This window comes from Numenius arquata, chromosome 1 (genome assembly GCF_964106895.1).
Source record: "Numenius arquata chromosome 1, bNumArq3.hap1.1, whole genome shotgun sequence".
NCBI classification, from domain to species: domain Eukaryota; kingdom Metazoa; phylum Chordata; class Aves; order Charadriiformes; family Scolopacidae; genus Numenius; species Numenius arquata.
The window spans coordinates 101,780,371-101,792,899 of NC_133576.1; positions in this window are offsets into that span (position 1 = coordinate 101,780,371).

The following is a 12,529-nucleotide window of genomic DNA, read 5'->3' on the forward strand; positions in this document are numbered from 1 at the left end:
CAAAAGCCTTTGATTTTAAGTGAAGTAAATGAAATAACACATCACAGACTTCAAAAATGCAAAGTACAGCTTGTTCTAAGCACACTGAATACATTAGTTCTCTTTTGCATTTGGTTTGTATTTTATCTAGACATTTGCAGCTGTAAATACATACAGGCTCAGGATCTTCAGTTTTAGGGTCTAAAGTATTTTCAAGTGACTAAGCAAGTTTGACAGTGTTTTTCTATATCTCTCTCCAGGAACTAAGCATAAATTTTATTTAAGTATTCCTTTCATCTATGATTTGTTTTGTTGTATTTAGATAAAAGCTCTGATTTTGAAAGAATCCTCACTTTTTTGAGCCTAACTAATTCTGAATGCAATATTTTGTACATGGTTTCAAATATTACTGAAAGGAGAAATATTGGATGCTGAAAAATAGCACATATGTACACTCACATACACATTTATCATAGTTCGGAATGTTGAAATTAATGTAGGATGACTGCCAATACTATCATATGCATTAATAATTTATGGAATAATTTCTCTTGGGATATCAAATCGTATATTAATAACAAATTCAGGGAAATTATTTGATAGCTACATGGTAGAACTGTATCTTCTAACAAATATATTCTAGTAACTCTTACTAGTCAACTCTTTTAACTTTTGTCAATACAATAGTTCTGTGCATGTAACTAGATCAGGGCTAAATATTTGGGTTCAACAGAAGACTACAGAGATGAATTTAAGCAGAATTAAGATAAAAATTAAAAACCAAACAAACCCAACATGTTTTAACAATCTAACAATCTGTGAACAATGTGAAAATGCTGATCTACAATTATTAAAGGAAAAAAATGACAAATACATTTGTCAAAGATTAATCCATATTAGAGAAGAATTTATTTTCTCTAAGTAGGCTTGGATCAGTCATGACTATCCTTTCCATTTCTCTTCATAGAGGGATAACACTGCTAACTTATTTCGCGAAGTTCCTTCTTTTTTCCTCAAAGTTTAGTTATTTATGAGGAAATTACTGTACCATTATACACAAGAAACTTCTCATCATACCATCCTGAGACTAATTTTGTTAATCCCATTAATGGATCCAAAGAGGACGTTTAGGCTAATGTTATTCTGAGGATTTCTTAACTAAAGCATAGACTAGACAGCTCACTTAAGACTAACTAAAGTAAATCCTGTATTCAGAAAAAGTAAACCAAATTAACTAACGTCTACATTTAAAGTGTCTTAACTGGCCTCCTTAAAACTGTTACACAGAGACTTTTTCAGAAAATAAATTAAATGCTAGACTTTGTACATTGACTGAAAATGCAGACATAGATGACTAATGTGAATTAGATGCCTGATTTTAAGGCAAAGAAGTTAATGTTAAATGAGGAAACTCCCTCCTTATGCTATGTCTATTTAAGCAAACTGCTCTTTAACAAATACATGTGTTCATCTCTTTAAACATCCCTGAAGACTGTTGTGCTCATCTCCAGTAAAAATTAATAGCTAGCTTTGTAACAATATGCCTACTAACTGTCCAAATATAATATTTTTAATTTTTCTCTGGTCATTTTCCATATAGGTATTTTATATTTATAGTTAGCTCATTCTTTTGCTGAAAATTGGTTTTCTTTACACAGGGATTGACAGTCAGCTTCCTTCGTACATGTTAAAATAACTTATCATAAGCCGGATTTATTAATGAGAACAACAGTGAACTGAAACCAAGTCAAAAAGAAGCAATCAGTAAGCGTGAAAAACATTTTTCTAAGATCTTAACACTGGAAGTTAATTTTTCTATAAATATAACCATAGAAATTATTACATGAAAATTATGAGATACAGTCATAAAAGTACATTCACAGTTTATATCCCTTCTGCAGTTAAAAAAAAAATAAAAAATTGAACCAGGCTATGAATTCCAAAAGCAATTCCTTTTGAAGGGCTGATGATATATATGAAAGCCTGCGGCACAGGAAAGCTTAAGAAGATGGATTTTTTTTTTTTTTCCAGCAATTAAATAGAGATGTTAGAGAAAATCTTTTTTGAATGTGAAGCCCGTAATCACATGTCCAAGGATTGCAAAAATACATGCACCCTTTGATTAGTGAACTGCAAAGATCATTTGACAGTGATTTTCCAACCCATTTCATATGAATGCGATAACATTTTCTATCAGCTATAAATGGTTAACATGTTTACAGTATGATACATATTATGAAACTATGAGAGTTACTCCACAGAAGTATCAAACTTTTGCTTCTGTAAATACTCCTTTTTTTTTTTTCATTATTTGAATAATGATGGAGTGTTGAGGTTACTGATAAATCTTTAGAAATGATATTTAGTTCGCAAGCACTGTAAATCTGTAATAAGAAATAAGTCTTCTTTCCATAGAAACCCAGTACTATAAATAATAGCACTAATATAAAGACCATATTGCCACTTATATAAATGAAAAATAAGAAAGACTTTATTTCTGGAAAAAGATAAAGGTTTTTAGCAAGCTTGATCCATGCAGCTGAACAAATACAACTCTATTCTCAGCTTTTGGTGCAAGGCGTAACTCCTCAAATTACTGTAACTATTACTACCTCTAGAAAAAGACTTTTATCTCTTCCTAGTGGATGGAAAGGACTTCTAGTGTCCCTAAGAGAAGGACAAGTGTATATGTTAATATTAAAACATTACAAAAATCTAAATCAGGATCAGGTTCAAGTAGTTCAAAATAGACTTCAAGAAATGTTGGGGTTTAAGAAAAAGGCCTGTGCATAAATCATATCTAATTTCTTCTCTCTTCTAAAGTCATGTCTGAACATAATTTAGTATAGAGTGCCTTTGATAAAGAAGTACCCTTGATAGAAAAAAAAAAAAAAAGCATATCAATAGACACATTTGTTCAGTCAGTCATTCATTCATGTCTTGTTATTAAATTAATTTCAGTTTCCAAAATTCTTGTCATGTCTTCTGACATTTGAAGAAATTCCTAAGTTTGTAGGGTGTAGATCCATGAAAAGATTTTAGATAATTTATTTTTAATTATAAAATGCAACAACAGCTACATTTTATTCCTCTTTCATGATCTGGCAGCGATGAAATGGTTAACTGCTTTTTTTGATTCCTAGAATTCTTAAAAATAACTGAAATTAGATGGGAAAAAAACATCAATATGTTGAAAGTAGAAAATGAGACTGAGTCTTCAAACCACACTGGACTGCCATAGCAGCTTTCAACTGGATCAACCCTCAGTTTTCTATCCAGCTCTGAATAAAGAAGATAATTTAAAATGTCAGAAAGAATGACATGTACCTGCAGCTGTGGACAGCCATAGTTAGTCAGTAATAAAGCAGAACCTTACAGCTCAGCAGAGCGAAATTAAGATTTTAATTGAAGACTCTGGCATGTAAGAGAGAATTTTGTTACAGGGATAAAGAAAATCACATAATCAAAGACCTGGGGAGACACCCATGGAAGACAGTCTTGGGGAGACACATGGGGAGTAGAATAGAGAGCTACCGATGGAGACACATGGACAGAGAGACTTTGAAGACAGGAGACACCAGGGGTGGCGGGAAAGCACACAAGGCAGAACTGACAGGGCTGCAGAAGAAGGCACCAAAGTGACATCCAGACGATGCCACGGCCCAGCACCAGGACGGTGCACAGCCTAACTGTGACCAATGTGCTGAGCTGCCTGACTTTCCTCCTGTAAAGAGTCACCATCCCTCAAGGGACAGGAAAGTCACATAATTAGCAAAATTGTGCATATTCTTGTGATTAAATCATTTTGATATTTGAGTCCATTTATTTGCTGCACTATCAGTTTCATCTTAACTCTGACACAGCAGTAGTCACAGTTTTTTCTGAAAATTTTGCTGATTACATGAGGAATTCTCCACCACTCCTTTCTTATAAGTAGCTGAAAAATTTAGATTAAACCACAAATGTTTTCATAAAAAGAGCATACTCTTGACCTAACCAGCTGAGAGGCAGCAAATGAACCTCCAAAAGAAGCAGATGCTAGCTCTCAGGTGAAATCAGCCCTTCCTGGTCTGAGCAGTCTATTCCCAGTGATTTAAATCCCATTTCACTTTGCCTGAAAAATCATTCAGAGTCACCACCCAAACTGCTGTGGCTGAATCATGCCACCTAACAGCTCTCAGTTTAGCTGAGCTAAATGACTGTCCTGAATATCCCAACTCTTTTCAGTGTATATTCAAATGGATGAGATGTAAGTGCCAAAAAGGAGTTCAGATTTCTCCTGCTTAGCTTCCTGCAGTCAATTGCAGCTTTCACGTTTTAACTGTCATTTCTAAACAAAGCTGTAGTGAGTGACTACCTTGATATTTTCAGCACTGAAGTCTTTAGTCTTTAATACGGATCTGCTTTTTTCATATGGTGTATTATATGTGTTTAATCACAGGATAAGCGTTTTTATTTACTTCTATGCTGCTTGACTTGTGTGCCACTTCAAACTAAATAAACTCCATGGGAAGAGGAGAGTGGATGTGTGGTGTGGACCAAATGTGGAATCTCAAGATCACGCTGTTCCAGTCATATGCAAATAAGAAGCTACTGTGTAGATTTTATCACAGCCTAGAAACTCATTTAGCAACCTGAAGCACATTGAGGAACTTAAATGAATGTGGGAAACTAACTAAATAATGCTCTTTTGTGAATACAGACTTTGGCTTGTTCTTTGACCTGTGCTTTTGTGAGAGTTAGTTTATTCCAATTTTAAAGACGATCTATAAATAATTAGAGCAGCCATTGTCATATAAATTCATACAGTGCATTTAAAGTGCACTAACTTCCATTGTCCTACAACTGATTTTTCTGTAAAATGCCAATTGATTTCAATAGCATTTATATGCCTGCTCAAAATGCTGACATGATATAGCCTTCGCATTTCATAGGTTTGTGGGAAGCTGGAGTTAAAGACATGAAAAAGAAAATAATATTTTTCAGAATTTAGAGAATCATTTGAACTGCCAGAATAGGTAATACAGAAAACGCTTATTAATAAATTATATGTTACAACACAATACAAGTAAGTTTCACCAATTAATTTTCCCTTTCTCAAACACTTTTGGAATTTTTTTCTGAAAACAGATATGTTTTTTCAATTTGTAATGTTCACTGCCAACTACCATAAGAAGGGAGATAAAGGATAGAGGATCTTTATATCATGTAAACTAGAATTGTAGAATGTCACAGTGCTTTCTCAAAAATGTGAAATTGTTCTGAAAAATAAAAGACTCAGAATAATCTAAAGTAACAAACAAGTATGCTTCAGTGAATATAATTCTCATTGTAGGATGCTGTAGGTAGTCTATAAAGAAGTGACTCTAAGAGAAAGGCAGTAGACCTACTAAATATAGTTTTTACAGTATTGTCTGTCCAGAGCTCTGAAGGTCCAAGAGGGTACAAATGCCTTGTTTTGACAAAGTGCATATTCAAGGCTTACGTAGACAAAAGAGTTTTCAGTCACACAGTGCTTTCCATGGCAGATGGCAGCCTGGATTAGGATGTACAACAGCAAAAACATCAAAAATGGAATCAGAAAAAAAAAAAAAAAAATCTGATGAAAGACAGTGATAATTTAAGCATAATATAGAAATCTAAGAGAATCGTATCTGAATCTTTAACATACTGAAGACTGATAGAGCCTCCACTGGCTTTTTCTCAAAAACATTCTTTAGGCATTTCTGGTGGAACTGAGATCCATATCTACATTGATACAAGCATTTGTGAGATTTAGTTACCTCAGTATAGTAACCTAGTGCCATTTGTATGTCTAGGATGCCTACAAATTTTGTATAGGCATATTCACAGGACTTAGGGTTACCAGTGTCTTTTGGGCTAAAATCTGGAAGTCAAAAAAGTTTTCTCACAGTGCCTAAAATTATAGTAGATGCTTAGACAGACAAAGATAAATCTAGTCAGGTATCTGCAACGTGGATTGCATCTACTACTGAAGTCTATGCTCCTTCTCTAGTCAACTGAGTCTAGTATTTGCAGCAGGTAGAGGCTAGTCAGTTGACAAAATTTAGTTGTCTGGTTTACAATGACAACAACAAATTTCCAAACTCCTTTTGTTTTATTGATTGCAAATATCTTCATTGGCTGCACTGTGAGATTACACAGCAAACTCAGCCAACAGATACCTAAATTTGATGTCTGAATCTGAAGTTGATCTCACCTTAACTGCGCTATGAGAAGTACATTATTTCTGAAGTACTACAAAAGACCAAGACTCTTCAATGCTTTGGGAGAAGTGAGCATTTTAGTACCTATCACTTCTTTATGGCTACTCGGATTCACAATCTCTGGTCTCAAGTCTTTTTGATCCAATGTGCTAGAAATAGCCTTGGAATTTGTAATGAATGTGACTGTATTGAGTTCAGTAAATAGTTCAGCATTCAAAAATTATTTCTGTTCAAATACATAGGTGAAGAAGGAAATGGCACCCCTGTTTTGTATATTAGCAACTTAATTAAAACATTAGACCAGTAATTATACATATTATCTTCTATGTCATAGGCTACTGCTTATAAAATGTACTGACTATGTGCCGGTATCCTGTGTGACTTTAAAGAATGTACTATTCACTTGATCTGGAGCATTGCATGGGGCATAATAGTCTCTCTGAATCTTTAGTTTTCCTTTGGAAAAATGAAATATTAGTACTCTTCTAGTTTATGGACTCATGTACCCTATTCAGCTAACATAAGCAGTGTGATTTTAGTGCTGCAATGTATAAATAAATTATGAATTATATTATTTGTAGCAAATGTATTTTATCTTTTATTTTCATTATTCATGCTTACTGTTGTTCAACAAAAATGTTAAGGTCTTTATCAAAATAATTCTGTATTCATGAAATAACGTACTCAGTTTCTCCTAATTTAGACCAAATATTCAGTACCATTTAAGATGTTGTTGGAAAATGTTAGGTTTCAATAATCATGCAAAAGAAATCAACTAAATTTCACAGTAGAGGCTTCAAGATTATAAGAGGAGGAAAGACAGTATTTTGAATTCAATTACTTCATCATAACACATTCAGGTTCTCTCTTAAATAAGTCTTTTTATTGTTATTATTATTACTGATACTGCAGATTCACTTTCCAGGGTCCTAAGTCTTTGTCCTCCTTCATGTGTTCATGCACAAACTATCTAGACAAGTCACGGTATCTTTCAATATTCTTGAAACTATTTCCTTTCTTTAGCTATCATTTGCAATGTAAAACTGACTCTACCTCAAAATATACTTTCCTGACTTTTTTTTCCCTCCACTTTGGCTTAATGAAAAGCAATAAGCCCATAATTTGTTGTTCTACATGCATTAGATATTAGGGGAAGAAAACCACAACTGTGAAGTACTGTCAAGTATAGTCATAAGAATGTACAATATTTATTTCACTGATAACCTCATAAGTTACTTGTAATGATAAATTTGACTTTTTCAAACTAACAGGGGTTAGTTTGATTATGTAGGGCTTCCATATTTAGTTAAAATAAATAGTTATATTTTGTGAATAATTCTTCTGACATGTTTTTTAAGGTATACCGAAATAGTATACCTTAGTCACCTTAAGGTGACTAGTACATTCAGTATATTCAAATACTGAATGTATTAGTCACCTTCTCTTCAAGCACACATGCTTATACATGTACAGCAGGACTCAATGATCTTAAAGGTCTTTTCCAACCTAAATTCTATGATTCTATGCACAGAGGAAAAATTATATTTCTGAGAGACAACTTAATTATATCAGGTAGAATAAATGTATCTTCTGAAAGTGCCTGCATTCCCTGTGTAGTCAATGAAAATGAGTACTTCTGAAGACCTTCAGAGTGAAAACATTTAAAATGAATGTCTTGATTTAAGCACCTATTAAGAGAGAAAGACAGCAGAGGTGAAAGTTGTGTCAACAAACCTCAAATGTCTAAAAGACATCTAGCTATAAAACATAGATGTCTAAATCTGTGGTCTCAAATATCACCATGGAATTACATTATAGTCCTCTCCAGAGGCTAATTCATGTGATCCATTTATTCATTTGGACTGAGATAAATTGCCATCCTGAGGCACTTATTCTTTCTGTTGTCTAGGGAAGATTCTAATGTGACATTCCAGAGATTAAACGAATCTCACCCAAGATGCCAGCTATTTAAAAGGAAGTCAGATGTTGAAGTTAGTCAGAATAGATCTCCTTTTTATGGAGAGGTATTATAGCTATCATAAAGCTACATCCCATCAAAAGTGCCTTTTGACATACACAAAGCACAGCTGAGAGTGATGAAGGTGCACCGACATTAACTTTGATGACTAAAGAATAAGCAAGACTACAAGCAAGCAAACAAGACTTTATATAAATAATTTGAATTGTTTATTCAAACTCAATTTGGTGTTTAGAGAGAGAAAAAAAAAAGGTTACTCAGCATTTTTATGACTCTATTTAAGTACTGCTAAACACATTTAAAACGAACCAAGCAAGCAATCAACCAAATAAAAAATGCCCAGAGTACAAAGGCAGAGGAATATTCATGTAGAATTCAGGTTATTCTATTTATCAACATAACAAAAATAGTAAAGATATTGTTATAATATATTGAATCATAAATAATTTTATTTTTTAAACTCTTATAAACTTGCATCACTTTTTATATTCAAACTCTTGTTACCCTTTCCTCAGTCTTTAAAATAGGATAAAGTCTCTTTCTTTCTAGAGAGCTCTGAGGTACAAAAATTGAGAATCACTAAGAGTATATACTTTTAAAAGTTAGGGTTTATTTTTAATAATCTTCTAAAGACTTGGTTAATTCAAAGACCGTTAGGAAGTTAATGCTTGTCATTTTCTTTTTTACTCCAACCATTTAGGCAATTATAGGCTTCCAGGATGCATAGCCAGTCCTTCTACAGATCATTGATTGGATTTCTTTTAATCCAACAAGTTATGTTGAATCCTTTTAAGGCAAAAGATGGGGCCAGATGTCTTTGATGGTGCAAGAGCTCTATGAACAGTAGGAGCTCGGTCAAGAATTCGTAGATCACTGGGATAGCTGTTCTTCAGAGGCATGGGTCAGTGAAAAAGACTAAATCAAGGACATGGGAGGAGATCCAACAGTATGAAGCCAAGCTGGACGGCAGCTCACAAGACTGTCACTGAGAATGTGTTGCTACTGTCTTCATTTCTTTACAGTTTGATGACTTTGATACTAAACTTTTGTGAATACACAGAACCACAAAATATTCCAGAAGGGGGTACTACAACATTGACCCTGAATCCTGGTCACTGTTTTCGGCAAACATACACAATGGAATAGAGTATTAGCATAAACGGGTCTCTTCTTTTTCTCATACTAACAGTTTCTGGAGGGGGATTTTTAAAAGGCATGAACTGTTTGCCAACAGTGATTTGATCTTTTAGATAAAAGAACACTGCCTGTACATGCTGATTATCTTCACTCACTTTACACGAACTTCTTGCTTGTTTAGAAAACACAGAGTCTTCTAATAAGGCATTAACACTGGTGAACATCAGAAATCTTTTCTCCTACTCATAGAAATCTATGTACATTTACTTTATTCAGCAATATAAAGCAACTGAGATTGGTACAATTAATTATCCATGTTTTATATTTCTATTACCAGACTGAATGAGTCACTTTCAATACAAGGGAACAACAAACAATGAAAGCTGGATTTTTCATTTAAGAGGAAGGGGGAGGAAGAGAAGATAGACTCCTAGGAAACCTCCAACTTTTTTTTTTATTATTTCAGTGGATATGCAAGTGGGGCCTAGGATCCTATGAATAATTTGTGAGAGAAATCAACAATAACTGATTTAAGTATTCTGAACAACTGCCAGAATATGATTTAATTTCATTCTTTAAGGTTACATGAGTGAATATAACCAATATTATGTGGCAATGCTTACTCTATGACAGATAAAAGGTTTATTTAGCACATTTTTTTAAGAAATTGTTTTCAATAAACAGTAACTAAAAGGTGAGGAATATTGTAGATGTATGAAATGTTTTATGCTAACAGAAGCCAGTAAGAATCTTGTGCTTCATCCAATGAACATATAATTAATTAAACTTTTATAGATTATAATATTAATTGGTATGCACTATAGGTGTGACAAAGAAGTATCTGAAGAAACTCCTTAGATGTATTAAAGGACAGCTCTTTGTCCATTAGAAGATACCACTTAATTGAAAATGTTTTGAGGAGAAAAACAACTCTAATATTACTGTATGTCATTCAACTTCTATGACTCATAGAGATAGTAATTAGATACATTACATTAATAGAACCCAAGTTGAATGCTTTTTTACCTTAATTTTTGCATGTAAGACATTAACAGAATGTCCTGGTTTCCCTCCCCTTCCCTTTTCCAATTTGCAGTCAATTACAGTTGTATTAACAATGGGTCATATGGAGATCATCATTGATAAGCCTATTGTTATATTGGAAAGTACAGAAAAATCTCCATCGATGGGTTTAAATATACACTTAAAGAAATGTTGTTTGTTAAATTACCTCCTTAATGTCAACAGAACCTTTACTAGAAGCCAGGAAAAAAATAATTACATACCAAGGCAATAGCTAAAATTGCAAACATCATGCAAGAAATTCCTTCTCTATTTACGTTTTTGTAGCTGAAAGCAAAACTATTAGCTCAGAAATAGATTTCGTTCCTACAGAAGAGCTAATAAAGGGTAGTACTATTTCTGTTTAGCTACACATATTCATTATTACCAGCATAGGTAAAACTCTGGAAAGCCTTTAAACATCCTCATAACGCTATTTCTTCAGAAGTAGGAACCCCATATTCAGATCTTTCATGGAAATGACCTATTCCACATTTCTCACAGGACAAAACAGTTCTTTACCTTGAACACTGTTAATCTTGAATAATATTGAAATAGATTCTTCTTGAACATGTTTCTTCTTCTGAAGCTATTCTGTGAATCAAAAATAAGTAGCTGGGGTTTGGTAAGGACAAGAATACAGAAGAGACCATGACTCTCCAGAGCACTGTTTTGAAATTTACAAAGTCTTTGCTTAAAGAACTATGAACGAAAAAAAATATTCTTGCCGTATATTAGATGCTAGAAGCCAAAATGTTGGATATTGTTGCTGCCTATCTTTCAAAGATATCTGAATTCTACTGTAATCCTCAGTTAACAAATCTGAAGAGATTTACAGTCCTTCCTGATAAAAAACATCAGACAGGAGTCAGAAACCTTAGAATATAAGACAGATCTCAGAAACACTTTCAGAAAAACTTTTCTATTCTACAAATTGTATGAAAATTGGATCATAGTTATTTGTGCTAAAAGATAGAATCATGAACTTTGAAAACAAGATTAACAGAATAATTATGTTTTATTGTTATATACAAACTTTGAAAAGCAGAGAAACACAATAGAATACATTTATATAAATTTAAATATATATTTAATAAAATGGATAGATGGTTGGATGGATGGATGGATAGACAGATAGTTAGATAGACAAATAGATAAAAAAAATAAAACACACATCCCTTCTGTCTACCATTTCTATCTGACAGAATGACTCCTTTTTGGCAGGAATTGTCTGTAACATATAGTTCATCAACTCAACTTTTGGTTGTACCAGAGAATAGTCATTGCCCAAGTGTTTTTTACAAATCTATCTCTATTGATTCATGTCTCAGTCAGTTATTTGACAGGGTTTCATAGCTGCAGTTTCTAACACTGCCCTTGATGTTGAATAAAAATTACTTGCATTGATGTGAACATTACTGATAGCAACTCGGAAATCAGATGGTAGTAAACTCAGGGAATTGAATGAGTGCAGAGCTATTTTATGACATTAGTCATTTCATTTCTCTCCTTAGACTGGATTTCTTCTTGTTCTTGGTTTTTTTTTTTTTTTTTTTTTTTTTTTTTTAGTTATTTCTCTTTAGATGGATATAGTGGGTTAATTATGATTATAATGAATCCTTTAGCTGGGGTTACATTAGCTAAAATTTATCCACATAAAGGGAATCATTCAGTTTAGGTATCTTGCAAGACTAAGAAAGTATATATAACTTAGTAATTATTCTCACAAGCATGCTTAGTATAAAGTGCTTAAGGGCAAACACAAATAAACAAAATAATTGGCAATTTAAACTACTTTATGTTCTCATTTGCACATTAGATTAAAAACAGTAAATGACAGTTGCAAGCTCAGATTAAGAACTATAGCACTACAAAGAACTCAACTGGCATATTTATATACTCGTATGGCAGACCCAAGTCAGTATGCAAAAGGCATTCTACTGGAGGATGCCTTCATCTCCTATCTACCATGAATGCAGTTTCTTTCACATTTAATACTACAGCAAGAGGAAGCAGTATGGATTGCGACTATCACAAAATACCACACATGAAATTCTCTGCAGAGGAGCAACAGATTTTTGAATCTGCTGCAATTGCACCTGATAAAATTGTGTGATCTTTAAGACACACACAACCATACATCATC